Source organism: Photinus pyralis, unplaced genomic scaffold (genome assembly GCF_008802855.1).
Source record: "Photinus pyralis isolate 1611_PpyrPB1 unplaced genomic scaffold, Ppyr1.3 Ppyr1.4_LG5, whole genome shotgun sequence".
NCBI lineage: Eukaryota > Metazoa > Arthropoda > Insecta > Coleoptera > Lampyridae > Photinus > Photinus pyralis.
Genome location: NW_022170596.1, coordinates 35,851,700 through 35,875,654, shown reverse-complemented (window position 1 = coordinate 35,875,654; position 23,955 = coordinate 35,851,700). Strand labels below are relative to the sequence as shown.

Below are 23,955 nucleotides of genomic sequence, written 5' to 3'. Positions count from 1 at the left end.
AAATTAGGAAAAATATACGTTTTTTTTTATAGAAAAAAAATACATTACTTATAATTTTCCGTTTTTCAAAACCGTAGAAACTAACAAAATAAAAAGGTTCATTTTTCAATAAAACAGATTTGCCTTGGAATTACCTAAAAAATCAGCGATCACGTTTCATTATTTGCCTTTGACGTTTATTAAATTTATACTTGTTTATAAATTAGTTAATCATAAAATTGTTTATCATGTATTTAACTGACGAGAAAATCGAAATGTTAAAGTTGTTTTATGCTGGAAATAATACCCGCCAAGTAACGTGTGTATTTAGTGGTAAGAACCCCAATAGGCCAATTCCAAGCAGTGCAGGAATACAGAATTAAATATAAAAATCGTTTGGACATCAAACAACAATAACGCGATGCGCTTGTAGTTTGTTAAAAGATCATCACTGATTTATAAAAATGTAATTTCTTATTTTGTGAATTTCTAGGAGTTTGAAAAACGGAAAATTATAAGTAATAGTATGAACATATGCAGTATTTTTTTCTCCAACAAAAACTTCTTTAGACTTTTGCTCTAAAATAATTAGGGGAGCTAGTATGGTGACTATAAAGAAATTATCATTGAAATCCCTGCGCTGCGTCATGCTAGGCACCACCCTGTATAAGACTGTATAAGGATTCACTAGCATAAAATACCCCCAGCCAACAATTCCATACATTAACAGTGATTGAATTAACGAGAAATACAAAACATGCATTTGTTGAGTGAGTACGATATATCGTAAGTGTTTAATTTTAGATAAAACTGCCCTTCTCTTCACTGGTTAACAGGCCCTAAAATGTCCGCTAGATCCATTTTTTTAACATATTCATGTTTAAAACACGCGAGCGCTGAAAGTAATGCACCTACATCTGAAAAAAAGATTATGCTCTATATTCAATGTGGAATATCGGCGTAAATAACGAAAATACAAAAAAAGTGCATACCATCTTTTTTATACAAAATGTTATTAACTTTCTTTTTTTATACGAAACTTTACTTGCTAGAATGCACGGTTACCGAAATATCAGCGAAAAAGTGATTTGGAGTAGGTACCTTTTTTCCAAGATGGCGGCTCGAGCACTAAGAGTTTCGGTCCCGACTTTTAATATGTTCGAATACAAGCCCTAATGTACCTCTATACTAATTTTCAGCTTTCTTTCAATTATTTCCGCTATTCGTAAAAATTTGATCTAATTTGACTGTACTATTAGTCATTAGGGAAAACCCTAACATTGATGAAAAACTTGCGATTAACCTTACAGATGAAGGACTAAATAGCAATTTGTTGCACCGTTCAGAATAGGATTAAAATATGAAATAGAATTTCTATATTCCGTTTTTGACATTTCTGTAACTATTTTATGCTAGATTTGTATTGAAGTAACTAGAGTTAATGTAAAACATGTCATTTGGGAATAGTGGAAGTGAAATTATTACCTACAATTAGTAAATATACATACAACGACACATATACAAAGAAAGGATTTTAAGAATCTTCTAGGTGGGTGAATAATTGTTTGATGCCATACATTTATACTTTGTCAATAGGAAACACGAACAGAAAATAAACCCATTGTGTATGTGTATTAACAACCGAGTGCTCCCACATAATAAACCCCATTGAATACGTTTTAAATCTCTTTACAATAAGGAAGAGCTCTATTCTGTCGATACACTCATATCAGGGGATACGTATAAATTCCAATTCAGGCTTTGGATTTTTCGAAAATGTAATAGCATCGCTCGAAGAGGAGACAATGGGAAAATAATCTTAAGGTGTCGCAATTAACATTTGAAACTTTTCAGTGAAGCAAATGAGGAGCCATTTGTAAATGCCTTGAATGCATAAAGAAGCGCTTTTGTAGAAAAATGAATTGAACATAAAAGTAAGTATCTCATTTGAAGACACTTACATTATAATGTTTATGAGTAGAATTTCATAACTTGGCACCCTCTTTATGTAACGCTAATTTCGGTTGTGTCTGTGCGCTATCTTCGCAAACTGCAGAGAGCTGACAATTTATGGCAGGCCGCGCACGTGCGAGAGATACCGATAAAGTATACAGCCTTGCCTCCCTTGATAACGCCCAGTATAATAGGATTTACTGTACGTAACATAATGGACCATTCTGCGCCGTTTTCTTATTCTTTCTTGAGATAAAATGTTCAAATACTAGCGATATCTGGTTATCAGTGTCGCCGCAGCGAGGCTCCGGAAATGAACGAACCTGTATGATAACAGCGCCGCCCTGTGACTTCACAATACGAAAATAATGTTATCTCGCGAGGTTTTATGCCTTTTGTGGCGTTTTTCTTTCACTTTTGTTTAGCACAATCGACGCTGATTGTTAATTGAGTTGCGAAAATGTTACCAAATGAATTTGATCAAGATTTCTACTTCAAATCCGCTAACGATGTTGACGTTTATTAAGCTCGAAGTTTTCAAGAGGAAAAATTCGCCACAATTTCATACTTATTGTTTCATTTTTACGAATTTCGACTCACGCAACGCGTTAAGCATACACACCTACCCCAATTTCTGACCCACCCTAACGTAAAATGTAGTACATTCTTCCATTGTCGAAAACTGTAGTTAGTTTCCGAAACATTTTAGTAAAAACTAAAAACATACAGGATTTTAGCTTGACAGATAAATGTTCAATTAAATATTCGCTCTCCAATTTTCAGTTAGAAGATTGTAGATTACTTTTTAAAGTCTGCAACTTTCATAATTTCTACTAAATAGTAAATGCAATTGCCCAAATTTCCAACTTCTACACTACAGCTGTGTGTTTGTAGGTCTGGTTTTCCAACTTCCAATCTCTAGCTCGGTGTTCCCTAAATTTTGTACACTGACATCCCATATGACCGGATTTTCTATACGCTTCCTTTGGAATGTACATACTTCATCCAGGGATCCAGCTTATAGTTCATATTCCCGTTCCCATGTGACCCCAGTTCCGTTATCGGCCTTTGTATTCCTATTACCAGATCACAATTTTCCAATTTCCAATTATTTCATGATGTCGAGTGTCAGTTCTAGTAGCTGTTTCCGGTTACTGATGTACTCTTCCTTCAAGTTGCTAGTTCAGATTTAAATATCTGAGTTTGAGGCTCTCCGTTTCCTGCTTAAGTTTTCAACACCCACTTTCTATAACCCAATTTCTGAATTTCATATTCTGCAAATAGGACGTACTGTAGCGAGTCATATGTGTTGTTGTGCAAGGATTTTGAAAATGAATCAAAAAAACTTAAATAGAACACATTTATTCTTTGCTTTTCTGCTTTTATACCTCTTGCTATCTAACATATTGCAACCACCTATTTGATTTGATACAATCAAATCATCTTCCAGGCCACTCAGATGTGGTTGTGATTCAATAGTAACCAAGTGTTTGTGCTTCAATAAAGCACCATTAGTGCAGTTTTTAAAAGACCTTTTATGTAGCCTGTGGTTTTGCTTTTAAAATTTTAATAAAGGCTAACATTTCCTTCCTATAACTTATTATATGATGCGGGGGTGCAATTCTCTATTAATTTTCGTTATACTCCTTATACGATCGCCATAGTTTTCTTTTTTCTGTAAAATATTCTAAATTTGTCAGTGTTCTTCGTACACTCCACAAAACCATAAAACCTATTCAATTTTAGAAGATCAAAGTTTGAAATTAGGATTAGCAAGTACAAGTATTATTTGATTTGGCGGTCCGTCTTGTTCGATAATTTAATAAATCCAAAGCATTCTAAATATTCGAAGGATAAAAATCTGTAATATATCAAGGGAAAAATGCGAAGAATTTGTCAGGTCATTCAAATTCTTTGGGTTACCTTTGGCATTTTTTCAATTTTTGAGCTTGATTCAGATTTTACCGACAAATTTTCTCAAATCTATAGATCCTTCACGTTCTTGGAATTCTTCCGACCCTTCGGATGTCTCCTATTTTTTGATTGCTTTAGATTATTTTGATCTAAAGATTTCTCGGATTCTAAGGGTGTTTCAGATTTTTTTTTAATTCTTTGGATGACTCAAATTTTTCCAATTTGCAGAATTCCACGAATTCTTCAGATTATTCACTCTGTTGAAATCTTTTAGTTTCCTTAAATTCTTCTTCTATTTATTGTTCAATTTTTTCTTATCGTTTCTGGCCTTAGCCTCTTCATATCCTTCGGATTCTTCTGTTCCTTGAGACTTTTTATATTCTTTCGGTTTTAAGATTCTTAAATTTCTTTAAAATTTTTAGATTCCTCGGCTTCATTGGATTTTTCAATTTTCTCAGAGATGATTCCCATTAATTCTGTTAATTCTCAAGGTTCAAAATTCAAATCTGTATAATCTCCAGTAAGTACGCCCCTGTGAGTTTCCTCACCCTTTGAAAGGGATGAAATTTTCATTTCATCGTTGGGGAGTGTGATACGAGGTATAATCAGAAAACGGAATACCAGCAACCCATTGGAGTTCTACGCAAAGAATTTGTGAGGTACTTAGTTAGTTTTCTGTAAATAAAAATAGGGGGCCTTTAATGAGCTCGTCAAACTGCATTATTATGTCCCCATTGATCCTTGCTAGGAGCAGAGAGGCGAAAAAGAGGCAGAGATCTTGCTAATTTTCCTTTGTCCAGCCCTTTCTTTGTTATTACTCCTGCTGTATAAACTGTACTAGTATTTTCTATGTCGAGCTACCACTCAAAAATTGACTAACAAAATAATTTGTATGTCCTGTTTTACTCCCCGCCCACTTGTCGATCCTAATACCCCCCCCCCCCCAAGGAATCCATAATGCAAGGGAAAATATAGTGTGACTACCTACTGAAATCCTTACGGCGGATTTGATAGTAATTTCTTTAATTTTGCAACAACAACAGCGTTTTATATTATATAACGTGAAATTAAGTAGATCTTGGATCTTGAAGTACCACATACGTTAGTTAATTTCACTAAATTTGAACAGAACTTAATATTGCTACTGAGTGCAAAAAAGACGGTATCATAAAGTAAACGCTATATGTATATTTGATGCATCAAATTTATTTTTCACACAACTGAATTCAAACCGTAACTTTAAATCAATTTTATTACATACAATTTAGTACACATATTATAAGATGTGACTGATGGTTGACACCATTTTGTTCTACTTCCCCAATCCCAAAGGGCAGCAGACCTGGCCAAACGGACACAATCCATAATTATTACCTCCTCCAAGCGGGCATGAATGCTTGCATGAGTATAATATCCCTCCGCATATCTTTTCCGCTGAGAAAAAATAAAAATATATATTTAGAGTGCTCTAAAAGCCAATTTAACAGAAAAGGTTTGATACATTTTTAATAGCAACGTGAAATTAAGTAGATCTTGGATGTATGACCCGTTTGGATAGTCTTGGATGAAATGGGAATAAGGTTATTTTGAGTGCAGGTTAAGAATTACATAAACGAGAAACACAGTTGTATCTTTAGTATTTTTTCTGGATATTTTAGTTTTTAGTAGTATGGTGTGGAAAAAAGAATAACTTACTTGTAGTTATATTGTAAGTGAGCAAGAAGTATATGTAGTCTCGTAAGTTGTACTCAAAAAAAGAACTCCAAGATGACTATTGAAAGTGAATAGCTAAATGTTGCTATAGTGTACATTAGGAAGCATACTTACCGATTGTTGAGGAGAATAAGACTGCAAGCAGAGCGACAAAGAACAACGAGACCTTCATGGTGGCTGAATGTTTAATAGTTTGCATACTTGCATTGCTGCATTTATACATCTTGTTATCTAACGCTATGCAACCAGTAACCTCGATACGACGTGATAGGATTGATTTTTTTCATAAGTCAATCAAATCCGTTTCTAATTCAAAACTAACCATGTTTAGGAAGTCTTTACGACTGCGACATATGCATGTACTTATTGAACGGATATGTTTATCAACAATAGTTTTGCTTTTGATATTTTGATTTTGTATCTACACTACAGTGATATTTATTAAGCAGTATACGTAAGGATTTACGGGTATCATCTTTCCCCTTTCCTTTCGTGTGCGATGTATTCAACTGGAGAAAAAGTTGATATTGTCAATTGGTATGGTGCCGCTTTTTTCTATGAAGTATGTAGAAAGGCCTTATACCTTGTATTAAAACAATAAAATTAGGCGCCCTTCAGAAAAGATTTGTCTTTTAAAAGTAGTCATAGAGAAAAACAATACTCGTAAATACCTATGTCTACTTCTTAATAAATGTTAGTTATATTACTGTATATACCATTTACTTGTTACCTACACGTTGTAAGGAATCAATTCTTCACATCTCGTGTACGGTGGCCATCGTTTTTTCTGTCAAGCTTATTCCGGAGAATAAATATAAACGACCGCTTCCAAAAGCTTATTGCTCTTCATAAAATATACCTACGTTCTTTGAAGGATTAAAGAAACTTGTTGATCAAATTTAAAACCTCTAATTATTGAGCGGCTGCCAACTAATAAATTTTTGAGAATGAGTCAACACATAAAAGATACCTACCGTATATGTACCAATTGTTCAACAAATGTACACAGAGTGCTCTGGAATTTACAACAAAATCCCCATTGGAACTTTTTCTTTAAAAATAAATTCAAATCTGATAAATAATAAAAGACTGTAGTTTCATCCTTGTATATCTAAATTGAACGATTTTTTGTGGATAGTTGAACGAAACGAAAGTGTTAACGAAACCATTTAGAAACAATTCGTTTTGTGTTAAACAATAAAATACAAATAAAAATAGCCGTTAGACAAAATTCACTTGTAGAAGAAAAAACATTGAAAATAACCCCATATCAGAGTCATAAAGGAAACTACATATTTGGAAAATCCATTTTATTCTTTATGCGGTTGAGTTCAAACAGTCATTTTGCATTGATTGTATTATCATCGTGTGACTTTTAAATAATTGAAGGTTGAAGGTCCATTGTCTCCTACTTCCCTAATCCCAAGGGACAGCAAACCTTTCCAAAGGGACACGCTCCATAAGAATTGCTTCCGATAAGCGCGCAGCCATCCATGCATGCAAACAGTCCTCCGCACGGCGTTTGCGCTGAGAAAAATAAATATATTAATTATGGTGCTCGACGAATCAATTTAATATAGAAAAAACAAGTTATAAAAAGCGGGTTTCCACATTGATAGCATTTTTTTCGAAAAAGTTAGTTAACCCGCCCAAATACGTTTTTTAACCATTTATCCAAAATGATGTTTTTTGAAAAGTACCTTCTGTGAAAATTTTGGAAAAATCTTCGCATACGCACTGGTTTTCAAATCGCTTTTACAAAAATCATCTTCAATTAAGTCGAAAAGGTAGCCTATAAACATGAAAGTGACATTCACGTCATTTTTATTTGCTTTTATGTGTGCTGAAATTTGTGAATTTTATGTGTGCTGGATTTATTTTTTTCGAATTTCAAAAAATCTATCCACAAACAAGAAAGTTGGGTCTGAATATGCGCGTTTCATTTCTTTTACGTGCACATAATAGCTCCAAGTCATAATTATGAAGAATCTTTATGAGTTTTCACTGATTAAGGATCAAAATGCAACAAGTGTATAGTATTTATACGCAGAATAAATAGCAAAAGTTTAAAATTGTGAAGGGTCAAAAAGATAGATCTTTTGGCACAATTTTTTCCTTGGTGGCACAACAAAATTCCTTCCTCGCACCCCATAACGAACCTAATGGCGAAAAAGATAGGTCAAATGTTGTTAAGATAAAGATGTTATTGTGACACACCCGCAGGGCCGGACAGAAGGACGGCCAAAGTAGCCACCATATCGCATTTTTGTCATTTTTATGGAAATGCGCAAAACAAAATAATAGAGAAAGGAAAAGTAGTAAATATAGTAGTTATGCCATAAATCTAAAATTCAAATTTGAAGTTCCAATCAGCATGAAAAATACATGAGTATGCATATTTACCAATTGCTGAGGAGAATAAAACTGCAACCAAGGCAAGAACGAAGATCAAGAACTGCATGGTGGCTGACTGTTCAATAATTAGCTAACTTGCATTGCTGCATTTATACATCTTGTTATCTAATACAATGCAACCACCAACCACTATTTGATGTGATAGGTACAATCAATTCCGCTAATAAATCAATTAAAAACGGTTCTGATTGGAAAGTTTTTTTTCTTAAGAAAATCGGAAGTCCTTACGGGATCGCAGTTATTTAAATATTTTAAATGAGAGCGTTTCCTATCAAATTTCGTCAAATCTCTAAAGTAAAGGGCACTTGTCTGCAGATGTGCCGGGACACATCCACATTTTTTTAAAATCACAGAAGGCGTCCTGCTTCAACCTTCAATGTGCCGAATATTTTCCTTCGTATGTGAATCACTTAGGGGAAGAAAAGTGCAGAATGAAGACGTTTCAAATTACAATCAAATTGCAGATACGTTCAATGGCCTTAAGATATTAAAACTGCATTAATCGCTCTGGGAAGGAAAAGGAAACATCGCCAATGTTTTCCGTTCCAAATACTATTATCGGTGCATACTGCGATATTTGTATATTCAACAGAAAAATTTTATGCCTGTTAGGGTTCACACGCTTAAAAATTCATTTAATTAAAGGCAATTAAATGCACAATGAGGGGAAGTTTTTGCATTTTGGAGAGCATTGGAGTCATGTAGGGTACTAACTCAACCCAATACCTACCGCCATTTTTCCAAAATAACTAAATTTTAATTAAAAAAAGTAGATGTTTCTTGTATAGTCGGCGTCGGGATGTGACGACCCCACCGCCCATTACCTTTTGGTAATGCAATCAGTCTCGCAGGTCAGCATGTGGCGTTTGGGAGGTGTTGTCACGTGCCCGAGATCCCCCAGAAGGGAGAAAACGTATTGTAAATTTTGTGGATTTCTTGGCCAGACCCACCGGAAAATACGTTTCAGTCTCCTACGATTTTTAGTTGGAACATGAATCACTGGACGGACGATACTAGGTATCAAAATATGGTACCGTGGGAATTTGATACAAACCTGAAAGAAAATGAAGAACCTAAAAAGAAAGTGATGGAAACGTGAAAGAAGCTTATATATTGATAGAATGTTGAGGAAAATTTGAAAAAACCATCATGGCAAATATATTAAGAGGACGATTGAGAAGCACATTAGCAAAAATTGACACGAACTTGAGAGGCGAAATTTAAGAAGAAGACGAATTTGATTGAAGCTTCAGCAAAGTTTAAGAAACACTTGAAGAAACATGAATCAAGTTTGAGGGCATGAGAAGGTGGACAGGGGCACCCAAATTACCACAGCTTACCGTTCGACTGATCCGATAGAAAAACTCGCCCTTAGAAGTTAGGCTTGTAATTTTTCTGTTGTGTTTTTTACTTTAAATCTGTAATTGCAGATGGTATGCCATATAAATCTTCTGATTTTAATGATATTATAGTGATATCGCTTTTTCGTAATAACAATTTCCTCCATTTTGAAGACTTTTCTTATAGGTAAATATAATTGCTTCACTGATTATCATAACGATATTTCGTCGAGAAATTTCCCGTATGTGATGGTTTTGTCTGTCCGTTTGTTCCTCGGCTAACTCGAGAACTAAAAGAGACAGCGATGTCAAACCTTCGCCAATTGATTTCTAGGAGTTTAAGGTTGCTATTCTTCATATCTTGTTATGGTTTCAATGTTTCGTGTTACTGACTATTACACCAATGCACCCACCAAAGAAAATTATGTTTCCCTTTTTAGTTTTCCTTAACAATGCTGCAAAACTTGTTAAATTAAACCTATAACCTTACAATATCTTTAGTTTTATTGCTTAGAAGTTACTTTGTATGTACTTCAAAATCACAAATAAATGAAGTACTTGGCACACAAACGATTTTTCCCCTACCACACACGACAGTAATTTCCCCTAGAAGACAAAACTATACAATTTTTATTTACTGCGCAACATTTAAATTGAAAGCTTACCTTGTCCGAAAAAAAATGCGCTACGAATCATTGACATAAATGCGCCAGCATCAAACATTTTGTTTCCTTATAACGTTGTGACAAGTCAAATAAAAAAAAATTGCATGGACACCATGTAGAACAAAACAGAGCAGAAAATCGACGAAATGGATTGTTAACTATTTTTCTAAATACCCTCAAATTAAATTGAGCAAAAAATATCAAATTGTGAAGTAAAAAACCACACCTATTTAAATCAAATCTATTTTATACATTTGAGCTCAGTTATTTGATGATAATGATAACATTGTTTCGGAGTTTATATTATATAATAACTGATTGGTTGACATCACTCTGTCCTACTTTCCTACTCCAAGAGGGCAGCAGATCTGGCCGTAAGGACACACTCCAAAAGCATTATTGCCGCCAACCGGGCAGCCAATTTGGCATGCAAATAGTCCTCCGCAAGGCACTTGCGCTGTGAAATGACAATAATATTAGCTCGATAATTTCAAAAAATACATGGTTAAGTAAAAGTACTGAAGAAGAGCATATTAAGCACACTTACCAATTGCCGAAGAGAACAAAATCGCAACCAAGGCAACAAGGAACAACAAGAATTTCATGGTGTCGACTGAATGTGTACTACCTAATTTGAAAATGTGGATTGGAGCTTTTATACGACTTGTTACCTAGCCACATCACACCATGTGATCTGATATAATAAAATTTCTAACCAAATTAATCAAGTGCGGTTATGATTCAAAAGTGGCCAAGCGTTTGTTCTTCTGTAAAACGGATAACTGTCAAAAATATACTTTGTCTAGAGTGGTTTTGCTTTTAGTGTTTTGATAAAGCTTGCCATTTCCTTGCGATAAGTTTTGGTAGGTAATTCTTTGTAAGGAAATGTATTATATCTCTTTAAAATAACAATACGTAGTTTTCCTAGAGGGTTTGTATGGGAAATTGCAAGATGCAGAAAAAGTGTACAGACAATAGACAATGTCGTAAAATCGCAATCCACCTCTAGTTTGCTTTGAGACTTGGATAGGTGTAGCACTAGATTATGCTTACGTTATGCCGCTAATAATATATCGCTTCATAGCAGCTGTTATACAGGTGTATAAGGGATATATAGGTATTTTAAATAAAATATAGGGACCTGTGGAAGAGGAGCCAAAGCAAACTTTTTTTAAATAACGGAGGATCAAAAACCTGGCAAAATTTGGTTTTTCCGTTAATTTTTCCACAGCAACCATAATACATGAAGGAAAAGCAGACTTATGACTTCCCTCAGTTTGTTGGGTAAAGTGGTTTAAATAGTAGTAATAATTTTAATTCTTTGTTCAACTTCACATTCCTGTAATTTTAGCATAGCCTGATGATGGGTAACTCATAACCCGAAATCGATCACTTTATAGAAAAACAATGAAAACATTCGTGGTTCTTTTTAATACTTCAAAAAATCACAACGAGACCAGAAAAATGGAGAACTTCATCACATATAAATAGTACAACCTGTACATGTTTTCTCATGGCAAAGGTAAATTTACTTTTCACTGTGAAATGCGTAAATCTGGCAAGTATTCCAGGTTATGACGGTAAAAAAAGGCCCCTCTGAATTTTCTGAATATACATGTATATCGATTTGCATGAAATTTAGATATAAGATTAACTTACCCTTAACTTCAAAATCTACTTTTTGCCAGTAATAATAATAATAACAACATAACTAATTTTAATATATTATTAAACCGTTGGGTATTCTTGTTTACTGTAACTTTACAACTTTTAAAATCCTCCATTGTAACATCACAACTCCGTTAGTGCATAACCATTAACCATTTGATAGATATGATTTGATTTGCATGAAAATTTGGAACTAAACTCTACTTATAATATATCCACTTAAAAACCACGTACGCTATACAGGTGAGAGGTTATTTTTTATAGCGGTGAAAACTACACGTTATCGTCAAAACTTATAGAACTACAAATTAAATCTTAAAACTGGTTGAAATCACATTACAAAAAAGTTGAAGAAAGACATTGTTTAATTCTCAGTAACATTATTTGTGATTTGTTAAGCCATGTATCCGTTTTCAAGATATTTGGATCGATCTCTCATTAACTTCCCCCTTCCCGACCTTTCAACTTCCAACCAAAAGACACCCATATCTCTCTACATTGTTAGTGAAATATTTGCTCTTAGTCTTTGTCCAAGCCTTTGACCCCGTATGAGGGATTCGATTTCGCTGTAAATGAAAGGTGCACATCCTCAGATTCTGATACATACGTTGAGTGAACCTTGTAGCCTTGTAGGCCATGGATAGTATAGGACCAATAAATTCAATGGTAGGACGTCGATTATCCGAACGTGAATTATCCGAAACGTCAATTAACTGAACCATGGTCTCTATTGTTTTAATGTAGATGAAAATAATATGGTCGAGATAATGACCACTCAGTCAAGCCTCTGCTCTTTAATAACAAATACATACAATTGATACAACACTATGTATTGTTGTGCGTCCTATTGCATTACAAATAGCGAAACCGACCTGAAGACAGAACGATTCTCCGCAATAACCCTCTAAAAAACGGATAAAGTGGAGTGCATATGACATAAAAGTACTGGCAATTTAGTTCATTTCAGGTAAATATAAGGGTTGCTTAACGATTCGATTATGCTACAGTGACTATAGAGACAGTGCTGTTATTTTCTATTGGTAGTTGATCCGCCATGTTTTAACCAAATATCCCGGTTTCTTAAAAATGAACCTGGAAACCAAGGTGATGAAGTCACCCTTTCCGTAACAGTTATGGCAATAATATTGTAACCGTAAAACAATCTACCAAAACAAAATGATAAATTTGGAAAAATACATGGCGGATATGGCCACACTGTCTTTATACAGTCACTGTAGACCGCATAGTGGACCGTACAATCCTGGACTACCATCTTGTTGCTGGGTTGCTTTGACAATATGGAACCATTGCATATGTAATTATAGGAAGAAGTATTTTCTGTAGTAAAAGTCGTATACAGAATATATTTGAGTTCGGCGCCAGGCGTTTTCAAGTCTGGCCATGTGGCATTCGACTTAATAAGTAATGCGTTCAATTTGAAGCAAATGCCGGGTTTTAGAAGGTTCCTGTATGTACTTGTCCACGTGACCAAGCTATTAGCGTTCCATGCTTTCATTCAATTCCATTATGCTACTAATAAGCCCATCCTGGACTGCGGTACTAAGTGTCCCTGATTCGAATCCGGGTTTGGGTATGGATATTGTAAATGTATAGTGGGTTAGGTTGGTAGAGCAGCCTTGGTTGAAACCCCGCCCACTCAAAATAAAGGGAAAAATAAAAATAAATAAATACTTTAAATAAACTCATTTGTCTAATTGATCTCTGATGTCAATTATTAGAGGACCAACATGGGTACTGTCATCGAATATTAATTACTTATACCATGGTACTGTTGAATATTGTAACATATTAATTACACATTTGTAAATTAAGGGTTATTATAGCTATGTTTGTGATTGATTAACGAAAAATCCTCGAGTTGAGGTAGCACCACTGCTAGCCAGTTAGAGCAAAACAATAAAAAGCGCATTTTGGGTTGCATCGCCGTTACGTATGGTGGAAATGGCAAAAATACGCGAAGATTTCAACCGGAATTTGCGTAAAATTCGACCGTCTTTCGAACGCTTACCTAAAACGTTGACCCAACTTTGATGAGACGTAAAATTCCTCTACAGAGTAACCGTTTTTTTTTAATCCATGTCTATCTGCTTTCGAATGAACTTATTTCGATTTCCCGAATTTTTTGCTCGTCGACTTCATCGCCCCCTCACGAGATAAATCAAGACATTTCCTGAAAGTGCTGTACTTCTCCCGGCCAAAGAGGCCCGATTGGACCGCAGATGACCGAGTAAGTACGAAAAATGTGTACGGAGACCACCCCTAACGGGAGTTTTCGCTTTTACCCCCGTGATTCGTGAATCTACAGATTCGTGTTCCGAAAAAGCATACATAGTTTGGACATGTGCCCACAAAAAATCGAAGAACCAAAATCCACTTGAAGGGCTGCGCCATTCCCATCCTAAACCGCACCGCAGGTTTGGTCCTGATCGCGCGCACTTCTATACGGTGAATTTTTTGCTCGGGCTGTGGACTTTCAAAAGGTGGTGAATCGGCTGGGGGTGTAAAGAAGTCGAATATCGGGTTGTTCAACAAATTTCCTTCCCTAAATGATTCACATTGACTGGTCATTATGAATAATCGCCGCCTGAATAGCAGTTAAATAAACCAGAGGAGCCCAGGTAGACAAATTGGCAACAGATCTGATCTGTCTGGATCATTGATAGCTTAGAGAAGGAAAGAGCGTAGTTCAATATTAAAAGCGCTATAGTCGAAAAGCAAGAAGTGAGAAATTTTGTAAACAAATTAACGGTATGCAACCAACATTACAGCAATACTCAAAAATCTATAAGCGTTATACTTCTTCCTATAATTACTTATTCAATGATGGAATAAAATTCTGTCAAATATAATGTCAACAGACATTTTAAGCATGGTGTTTCTGAAAGATGCCGTGTAATTGAAATTAAACTTGTTTTAATAGTTACGGCTACAAACGTTGCTATCTAAATACTTGTGGTACAATTTGTGATTCCAGGTATAATAAAAAAAAAGTTAAAAAGTAATCGTAAACGATTTACATAAAGCGCATTTCCACTTGCATTCATTTCCCATTTGTAAGATGCAACTTCTTTTAAAATCGTAAAAATCCGGCCACAAATATGAAAGATAGCGTTGCACATGGGCAATCCATTTTTGACGTGCTACTTCAATTTCAGTTTATGAGAAGAAATTCATTTCAATGCTTTTCTAAATAAGAAAGTTGGAACTGCGCATGCGCAAACCTAAATTTTAAAACTAATGTTAGATTTTCCTTTGTTCCAAGCGCCTAAGTATCAAATTTCACCTAAATGGTTCCCTAGATAAAAAAGTTGGCACTGCGCATGCGCAAAATAAAATTTTGAAACTAGCGCTAGATTTTCCTTTATTCCAAGTGCCCATGTATCACATTTCATTTAAATTCTTCCATAAATAAAAAAGTTGGCACTGCGCATGCACAAAGCCAAATTTTGAAACTGGCGTTTGATTTTCCTTTCTCCCAAGTGCCTATGTATCAAATTTCGTTTAAATTCTTCCATAAATAAAAAAGTTGGCACTGCGCATGCGCAAAACCAAATTTTGAAATTGGCGTTTGATTTTCCCTTATCCCAAGTGCCTATGTATCAAATTTCGTTTAAATTCTTCCATAAATAAAAAAGTTGGCACTGCGCATGCGCAAAACCAAATTTTGAAATTGGCGTTTGATTTACCTTTATCCCAAGTGCCTATGTATCAAATTTCGTTTAAATTCTTCCATAAATAAAAAAGTTGGCACTGCGCATGCGCAAAACCAAATTTGAAATTGGCGTTTGATTTTCCTTTATCCCAAGTGCCTATGTATCAAATTTCGTTTAAATTCTTCCATAAATAAAAAAGTTGGCACNCAGCGACAGATAGCAATGCAAAAATTATAAACGATCTCTAGGATCGTTAATAAACGGCAAAAGTGTAAAATTATGGAACATGTAAAAAACGGTTTTTTGTTTTTTTACAATAACTTTTTTTGTAAGCGGTACAGAAAAATTCCTTCCTTGGTACAAGACTCGACACCATAACGAACCAAATAGCGAAAAAAGTAGAACAATAGCTCTTAAGATAAAAAACTAGTAGCGTCGCAAAGTTAGCGGACGGACGGACGGACGGACGGACAAAGTGGCCACAATAGCGCATTTTTTTTTATTTTTGTGGAAATGCGCTAAAAAGAAAACGATTCATTTTACTTGTAAGTTGTAGACTTATCCGGGAATGCAAAGGCTTCTTGCGACGTTATTAGTACTAATTTATATGGAAATTTGTGACTATGCCCACTATAGGGCGAGTAGTAATTATTTTATGTGCTAAAATATTCTAAACTGAGATGTGATCTTTAAAATATATTAGGGGTAAAAGATGTAATTTTTTTAATGAAGAACACCTGATTGTAGTTTTCTTTGTGAGGGAAATTTCTAAATTCTGTTAATCGATAAAGGGCTATTTTGTCAAAAGGATTTCATGAATTAATCATGATCCCCTCGTTTTTAACGGACGTTCTTATTTACATTTGTATTCAGTTTATGAAGTTTGTTTGCACCACTGCCAAAAACTTCATGTTCCATCTCTAATTTTCTTATGAAATGAAATCCAGGGTCTGCCACGCAAAATGTGGCAAATAAACAAATCGTAATGTAAAACTCGGTAAAAAAAACTACACCTATTCGGGAAATCCAATCTATTTTACGCTATTTTATTCAGTTGAGCTCAGTAATTTGATGATAACATTGTCTCGGAGTTTATATTACATAATATGACCGTAAAATAGGTAACTGATTGGTATCACTTCACTTTGTCCTACTTTCCTACTCCAAGAGGGCAGCAGATCTGGCCGAAAGGACACACTCCAAAAGCATTATTGCCGCCAACAGGGCAGGTAGTTCGGCATCCAAAAAATAGTCCTCCGCAAGCTCCTTGCGCTGTGAAATAAAAATAATATAGCTCGATAATTTCAAAAAATACAAGGTTAAATAAAAGTACTGAAGAAGAACATATTAAGCACGCTTACCCATTGCCGAAGAGAATAAAATTGCAACCATGGCAACAAGGAACAACAAGAACTTCATGATGACTGAATTTGTACTACCTAATTTGAAAATTTGGCATGCCACTTTTATACGCCTTGTTACCTAGCAAAGCCCAGCCATGTGATGTGATTAATCAAATTTGTTGCCAAATTAATCAAGTGCGGTAAAGATTCAAATGGGGCCAAGCGTTTGTTCGCATATCAAAAATATGTTTTTATAAAGCCTGCCATTTCCTTGCGATAAGTTTTAGTAGGCAATTCTTTGTTAAGAATTGTATTAGATCTCTTCATTATAATAATGCGTAATTCACTTACAGGATTTGTGTGAGAAATTGCAAGATCCAAAAAACTCTTTAAGTAAGGGTTACAGATGCATTGAATTAAGGTATGGCGATATAGAAAGGTGGTAAGGAAATTCTCAAGGAAAATTCTAAACGTAATTTGGGCAATTCTAAGTAATCTGGTAGAATTTAGTAATGAGATCTAATAATTCAACAGAATACTGACACAGATATACGTAAAGAACAGATTCTTTACGTATATCTGTGCTACTGGTATACAATATACTCGCATTGAATAAAATATTTGGATTTAAATTTTGAATTCATTGTTATACTGTAAAGTCGTGTAGATCTTTCTTTTCACTTTTCATAACAGGTGTTATACAAGGTGTAATATATGAGTATAAAAAAATATTGTGCCGTTTATCGAGAGGGCCAGGAGAAATTCAATTATATACATTTATATAGGAGAATTACGACAAAGAATTACAGCCGAAAGCCAGCGAATAACTTCTGAGGTCTTTAGAAATGTAAAACCTCGGTTTGAATCAAGATTATATTATTTTATACCGAGTGATCCAAAAGTAGTGCGAACAGTTTGAATTTCCCACAAAACAAAAAAATTTAAAGTTGGTAACACGCCAAATGTCATTTATTTAAAAGCAGCGGCAGACCCATTTAATGAACAACTAAAAATAATAACAATCAATTAATTAAAAATATTAATTTTTCAAGCACAAGTTTACAACCTCACAATGATTGTTTAAAATGTCCACTATCATGTTCAAGAAACATTTGCACTCGACGGGTCATGTTTTGAAATACACGTTCTACATGTACCATCTCCTAAACGTGTTGCGCCACGCCATTAATATGAACGCATCGTCTTCAGGGGTAAACGCCATTCTCGGTTCTAACTAAAAACTGGGGTTTATATATGGGGATTATATAAATCCTGTTTTATCTTACGTACAGTACCTTTGTAAAATGTTGCACTTGCAGGGGCTTTGAAAAGAACTATTTGTTTTAAAATGCAAGGTTCATGGTATATACCTACTGTAAAGTCGTGTAAATATTTCTTTTCATTTTCATAACAGGTGTTATACAGGGTGTAATATATGAGTATGTAAAAAAATATTGTGTCGTTTATCGGGAGTGCCAGGAGAAAATAAAAACACACGTAAAAAACCGACTCCAACCAAGGGATTGTAGTTACTATGATTTGTGTATTGGGGAAACCATGACCGCCAACGCCTTAAGTAAAAAAAACAATGTTTCATTGTTGCCACTATGAACTTGAAGGTGTAATGAATAATGGCTTCTATATTTGACGATTTTGGATAAATATAATTTTGGAAACCCCTGCTCTTTGCGAACTAAATCTCGAAATCGCTCAGATTTTTTTACTAAAATTGATTTCGGGACTATAGGTTGTATGTTAACGTATGGTAAAGAATAGTAACGTTGCGGGTAAATATCATTGCAAATGAAAGGTTTCATATTTAGCGCTTTAGGTTTAGTTCGTATTCTGCTCCTACCCCGTGATGGTGCTCGCATATCAAAAATCATCTGTTCCCATCTACATCTACATTTGTATGCACTGAAGCCTTACAGTAATATATGAAGTTTGTGTGCACCATCGCCAAAAACTTAATGTTCAGTCGCTAATTTTCTAATGAAATAAAATCCTGTATCTGTCACTTGCAAATAATGCAAAATGTGGGAAATAAACGAATCACGAGGTAAAAACTACACCTATTTGGAAAATCCATTCTATTTTATACGGTTGAACTCAAACAGTCATTTTATGAGAACATTGATTATATAATAATAGTACCCTTAAATAACTGATTGGTTGACATCACGTTGTCCTACTTTCCTACTCCAAGAGGGCAGCAGATCTGGCCGTAAGGACACGTTCCAAAAGCATTATTGCCGACAAGCGGGCAGCTAACTTGGCATGCAAATAGTCCTCCGCAAGGCACTTGCGCTGTGAAACAAAGATAATATTAGCCGAATACCTCGTTAAATTGTAATTGCAAATGGGCTGAAGCCTGAAGCAAAACATATTAAGCGCGCTTACCAAGTGCTGAAGAGAATAAAACTGCAACCAAGGCAACAACGAACAACAAGAACTTCATGGTGACTGAATGTGTACTACATGATTTGAAAATTTGAATTGCTGCTTTTATATCCCTTGTTACCCAGTAAAGTGCAACCACCTCACACCATGTGATCTGATATAATCAAATTTGGTTCCAAATTATTCCAGTGCGGTTATGATTCAAAGGTGACCAAGTGTTTGTTCTTCAGTAAGCGGATAACAAAATATACTTTGTCTACAGTGGTCTGGCTTTCAGTGTTTTGATAAAGCCTACCATTTCCTTGTGATAAGTTTTAGTAGGCATTTCTTGAGCTAAAGTTTCAATTGTCGCCATATAAATATAGTTATGAAGGATTCATTACTAAATAATGTATCCTTGTGGAACTCGTATGTTGCTGAAAAATCTATCCTCAAGGTGTTCAATTTATGCAACAGTCTACCAGAGGCAGTCTACCTACTAACAAAAACTCTGCACCCACTTTTTGTCTATGGAAAAAAATTAGTTATTCATCGAAGCAAAAATCCTTTATCGTAGACATATTTTAAAATTTTTCTTTGGTCTTTTGATGCAGTTCGGGAGATTGCCTTCTTAGTGTACAAAAAAGGAGAAAAAAGCTTGATTAAATTGTCAACCCTTTGCAAGCAAGGTTGCTCCTAAATTACAAAAGTCAAACAAAAAGTACTTAAAAAGTACCCTTTTAGAAGTATATCTACACAAAAAAATGTTTTAATTACTTTCAGAAACGAAAATAAAATTAAATATTGACTTAATAATCTCGAAAACAAATTAAAAACATCATCAGACTTTACAATGAAATAAAATTGCAACCTTAAATTACTTTTAGTCGTGATTTATTCACGCAAAAAAAATGTGATTAAATTTAGATCAATTACACTTAGCGTAGTTTGATTGTCGGCATTAATTCGTGTTGACAAACTTGAACGAGACTTTGTATGGGCGAACAAGAGGGCGATCATTGTAAGAGGCTTCGCTTTCAGGAGATTTGGTTTTCATCAATTTTATTTCCCGGTTTTCTATAACAATCGTAATTAAAACTTAATGTGTTTTTAGTTAAAGAGTTGAAAGAGTATGTCGGGGTTGAAGGTTTTATTCCCCTGCGTAATTTACAATGCGAGTATTTTATTATTTTATTATTATTGTATATGTATAGGTAATACAGATTTGAGTATAAAGCGATATTTCGCTACGGACCGTATAGTATATTCTTCAGACCGACAAGATGATCGGTCGTCGATCGCTCTCTACGAAAACCGGTCTGATACGGTACTAGTACTTCAATGCTAGTACTCCACTACTCTCCAAGAATGGCTGGAAACAATACTGTTTCGAAAGTAGCGGGTCCTTCACCGGTTTCCGAATCGGGACCAAGGCGGTCTTGTTCCACTCACATAAGGTTTTCTAGGAAATCTAAAACTGTGGAAAGGATGGTTTAGATAGGGTTATATAGGGGGGGCACCTCCCATGCTCATTCTTCGCCTTTTACGATATCCAGGGGGTTCAATTCTGCCCCCGACCCCGCTGGGGTTAAAATTTTGATTTGTGCAATCCAAGATTCGATCATAAAGACCGAGCAGATCTTTATAGCCATTCAAAATGCAAGATATTATGAATCTTTAACTCAAATGTAAATGTTTTCGAGGAATCCAACTGTCTTTTAAGAAAATTCACACTAAAACTCACAAGCGAACAAAATAGTGGATTGAACACAATGAAGTGTCTACGAAGCTGAAAACATAATCAGGTCGGAAGACACACTTTTAGGGGCGGACTGGCACGGGGAGGGGGGGGGGCTGGTGGCGATTGCCACCTAGCCTGTAGATCATAATGGCCCGTTGGAAATTTATAAGTATGTGCTGTATTTAGTTTCTTGCACTATTAATAAATTATTAACACGTTTCTCTAATTGGGGTTGATGTTAGGTTGTTAAAAAATTCTGTTTTAATTGAAGTGTTTTACAATGAATTTTCATTTTTTGTCGTAGTATTTTGAAAGTGCTGAAATACAATGATAGGCGACGCACCTCGTGTGGACTGTATATTTTATTACTTTTGATTATCAGCTGCAATTTTTAAAAAAACTGTATGGTAATTGATTTTCGAGAAAGGAGTACTTTAAAATGTTTTTGTGGTGCACCTCAGAGGTAACCCCCCCCCTCGCCGCCTTCATTACTACACTAATACTTTAATGGCCCGTAAGTACCCAGTCCGCCCCTGTGTATAACCTTCCATTTTTAACAAAATTCAACTACACCAAAATTTCTGGGGAAAACTCTTTTCCTTATTAATTTGAGTTGAGTGCGTAGAATCCAAATCAATTCGTACTTTTTCGATCAGACTTCTCAATCAAAAGTTATAGACTAGAAACCAATTTCGAAAAAAAATTCAAAGGGCTGTAACTTTTGAATTAGTAGCCCAATCTTGGAACTGTTTGAAATTATGGATTCTACAGGCCACATTCTATAAGAAAATTTTTTTTCCGGGTCGATCTGACACAATTTTTTTTTCGGTGCTCAAAAAAAGGCAGTGTATAACCTTCCTTTTTTACCAAAAATCGACTACACCAAAATTTCTCGGAAAAACACTTTTTCTTTTTAATTTTGGTGCGTAGAATCCAAATCAATTCGTACTTTTTCGATCAGACTTCTCAATCAAAAGTTATAGACTAGAAACCAATTTCGAAAAAAAAAATTCAAAGGGCTGTAACTTTTGAACTAGTAGCCCAATCTTGGAACTGTTTGAAATTATGGATTCTACAGGCCACATTCTATAAGAAAATTTTTTTTCCGGGTTGATCTGAGACAATTTTTTTTTCGGGGCTCAAAAAAAGGCAGTGTATAACCTTCCTTTTTTACCAAAAATCGACTACACCAAAATTTCTCGGGAAAACACTTTTCTTATTAATTTTGGTGCGTAGAATCCAAAACAATTCGTACTTTTTCGATCAGACTTCTCAATCAAAAGTTATAGACTAGAAAACCAATTTCGAAAAAAAATTCAAAGGGCTGTAACTTTTGAACTAGTAGCCCAATCTTGGAACTGTTTGAAATTATGGATTCTATAGGCCACATTCTATAAGAAAATTTTTTTTCCGGGTCGATCTGAGACAATTTTTTTTTCGGGGCTCAAAAAAGGCAGTGTATAACCTTCCTTTTTTACCAAAAATTGACTGCACCAAAATTTCTCGGGAAAACACTTTTTCTTATTAATTTTGGTGCTTAGAATCCAAAACAATTCGTACTTTTTCGATCAGACTTCTCAATCAAAAGTTATAGACTAGAAACCAATTTCGAAAGAAAATTCAAAGGGCTGTAACTTTTGAACTAGTGGCCCAATCTTGGAACTGTTTGAAAATTGCCCACCTGGCTTGTAAGATCATATGGCCCGCATAATGGCCCGGTGGAAATTTATAAGTATGTGCTGTATTTAGTTTCTTGCACTATTAATAAATTATTAACATGTTTCTCTAATTGGGGTTGATGTTAGGTTGTTAAAAAATTCTGTTTTAATTGAAGTGTTTTACAATGAATTTATCATTTTTTGTCGTAGCACGACGCACCTCGTGTGGATTGTATATTTTGTTACTTTTAATTATCAGCTGCAATTTAAAAAAACACTGTATGGTAATTTATTTTCGAGAAAGGGGTACTTAAAAAGTTTTTGTGATGCACCTCAGAGCTAACCCCCCCCCCCCCCCCGCCACCTTCATTACTACACTAATACTTTAATGGCCCGTAACCTATGCAATTCCACCTGGCCCGCAGTTACCCAGTCCGCCCCTGCACACTTTACCATATTGATTGTCTTGGAACAAGGCGAAACAGGTTCGTAGGTTCTGGATTTTTGGAAACAAGGGGCAAATGTCTTTGAATGGTTAGGCAAAAGGTTTTTCTAGGACAATAAGTTCTTTCAATCAATTGCTCAAGAAAAATTAACAGAATTAAAGCTCAACATTCTATCGCATCCCCCACCCAACCTCAAAACATTTCTGAATTGAAAGACATTTTGATCGAATGAAGAAGTAGGCGATTCTTTTTGGAATCTCAAAGAGAATCTGTTACTATGGGTCTTCGTGTTGCGGTTGAACCAATTCCCGGAGAAAAGGGTAACCCGAGGTGCGGTTCTGAGGTCTTGTGAGATTCGAGGGGTTTTAAAAAAGAGTAAAATACAAAATGAACTACCGTTTTGGACGCTTTTCAGTAGAGAACCTTTCATTTTTCAGCTCTACACGAAATCTTGGACTCAACAACAGTTTGATGGTCGGTTGGCTGAACAAGTATTAGCTAATTTTCCCTTACTTATAGGTCATAAACATTGGCTTTAAACGCATGGACGCGGGTATATGCTTATATAGACTAGTCGTTACAATTTGCATTTTTCAACAAAATTTAAAAGTGCGAGTAGGTACGTATGTTGTGTATCTGTGAAAATTTCTTTCACACATGCAAAGAAAGCACGTTTGTGAAAGAAGTCATTCCAATCAGAAACGCGGTTAAAACTGCTTTCTAAATTTTCCCTCCTCGAAACCGCATTAACCGCCATCAAAATATCAATTCAGCTTTGTAATATATCTTGCAAATGAGAGAGGTCGGTTCATATTTTCTGCCAATTTGCGCTAATTTTGATGGCGTTGTAGCTCGTTTTTCTATTTTTCAGTCATGATTGTAATTCTACGCGGTTGGATGCGTTTAACGCGCTGTTAGAATCAGATTATTGTCATTTCCGCTTGACATTTAGTTCAATTTGTGACGTTAATGTCGATTTAATATCGCCCTAAAATTAGCGAACAATTTATTTTTGCGGAATTAAGTGTGAACGTGTATTGCCCATAACGTCTCTATCATCTCATTTT

General features: G+C 35.1%; 4 long non-coding RNA genes across 4 annotated transcripts in view; 1 reads left to right on the top strand and 3 right to left on the bottom strand.

Moving 5' to 3' along the window:
- Nucleotides 1-23,955, top strand: part of LOC116170910 — a 52,361-nt gene that overhangs the window by 7,223 nt on the left and 21,183 nt on the right. The gene's annotated exons all lie outside the window — the stretch shown is intronic.
- LOC116170907 lies at nt 6,855-8,065 on the bottom strand. The gene is made up of 2 exons (XR_004145341.1): nt 7,963-8,065; nt 6,855-7,086 (listed from the first exon to the last, which is right to left on the bottom strand). It is a non-coding gene; the product is annotated as an uncharacterized LOC116170907 (long non-coding RNA).
- On the bottom strand, nt 10,205-10,661 carry LOC116170906. Its single transcript, XR_004145340.1, has 2 exons — nt 10,527-10,661; nt 10,205-10,436 (listed from the first exon to the last, which is right to left on the bottom strand). It is a non-coding gene; the product is annotated as an uncharacterized LOC116170906 (long non-coding RNA).
- Nucleotides 16,338-19,204, bottom strand: LOC116170905. Its single transcript, XR_004145339.1, has 3 exons — nt 19,065-19,204; nt 16,683-18,971; nt 16,338-16,593 (listed from the first exon to the last, which is right to left on the bottom strand). It is a non-coding gene; the product is annotated as an uncharacterized LOC116170905 (long non-coding RNA).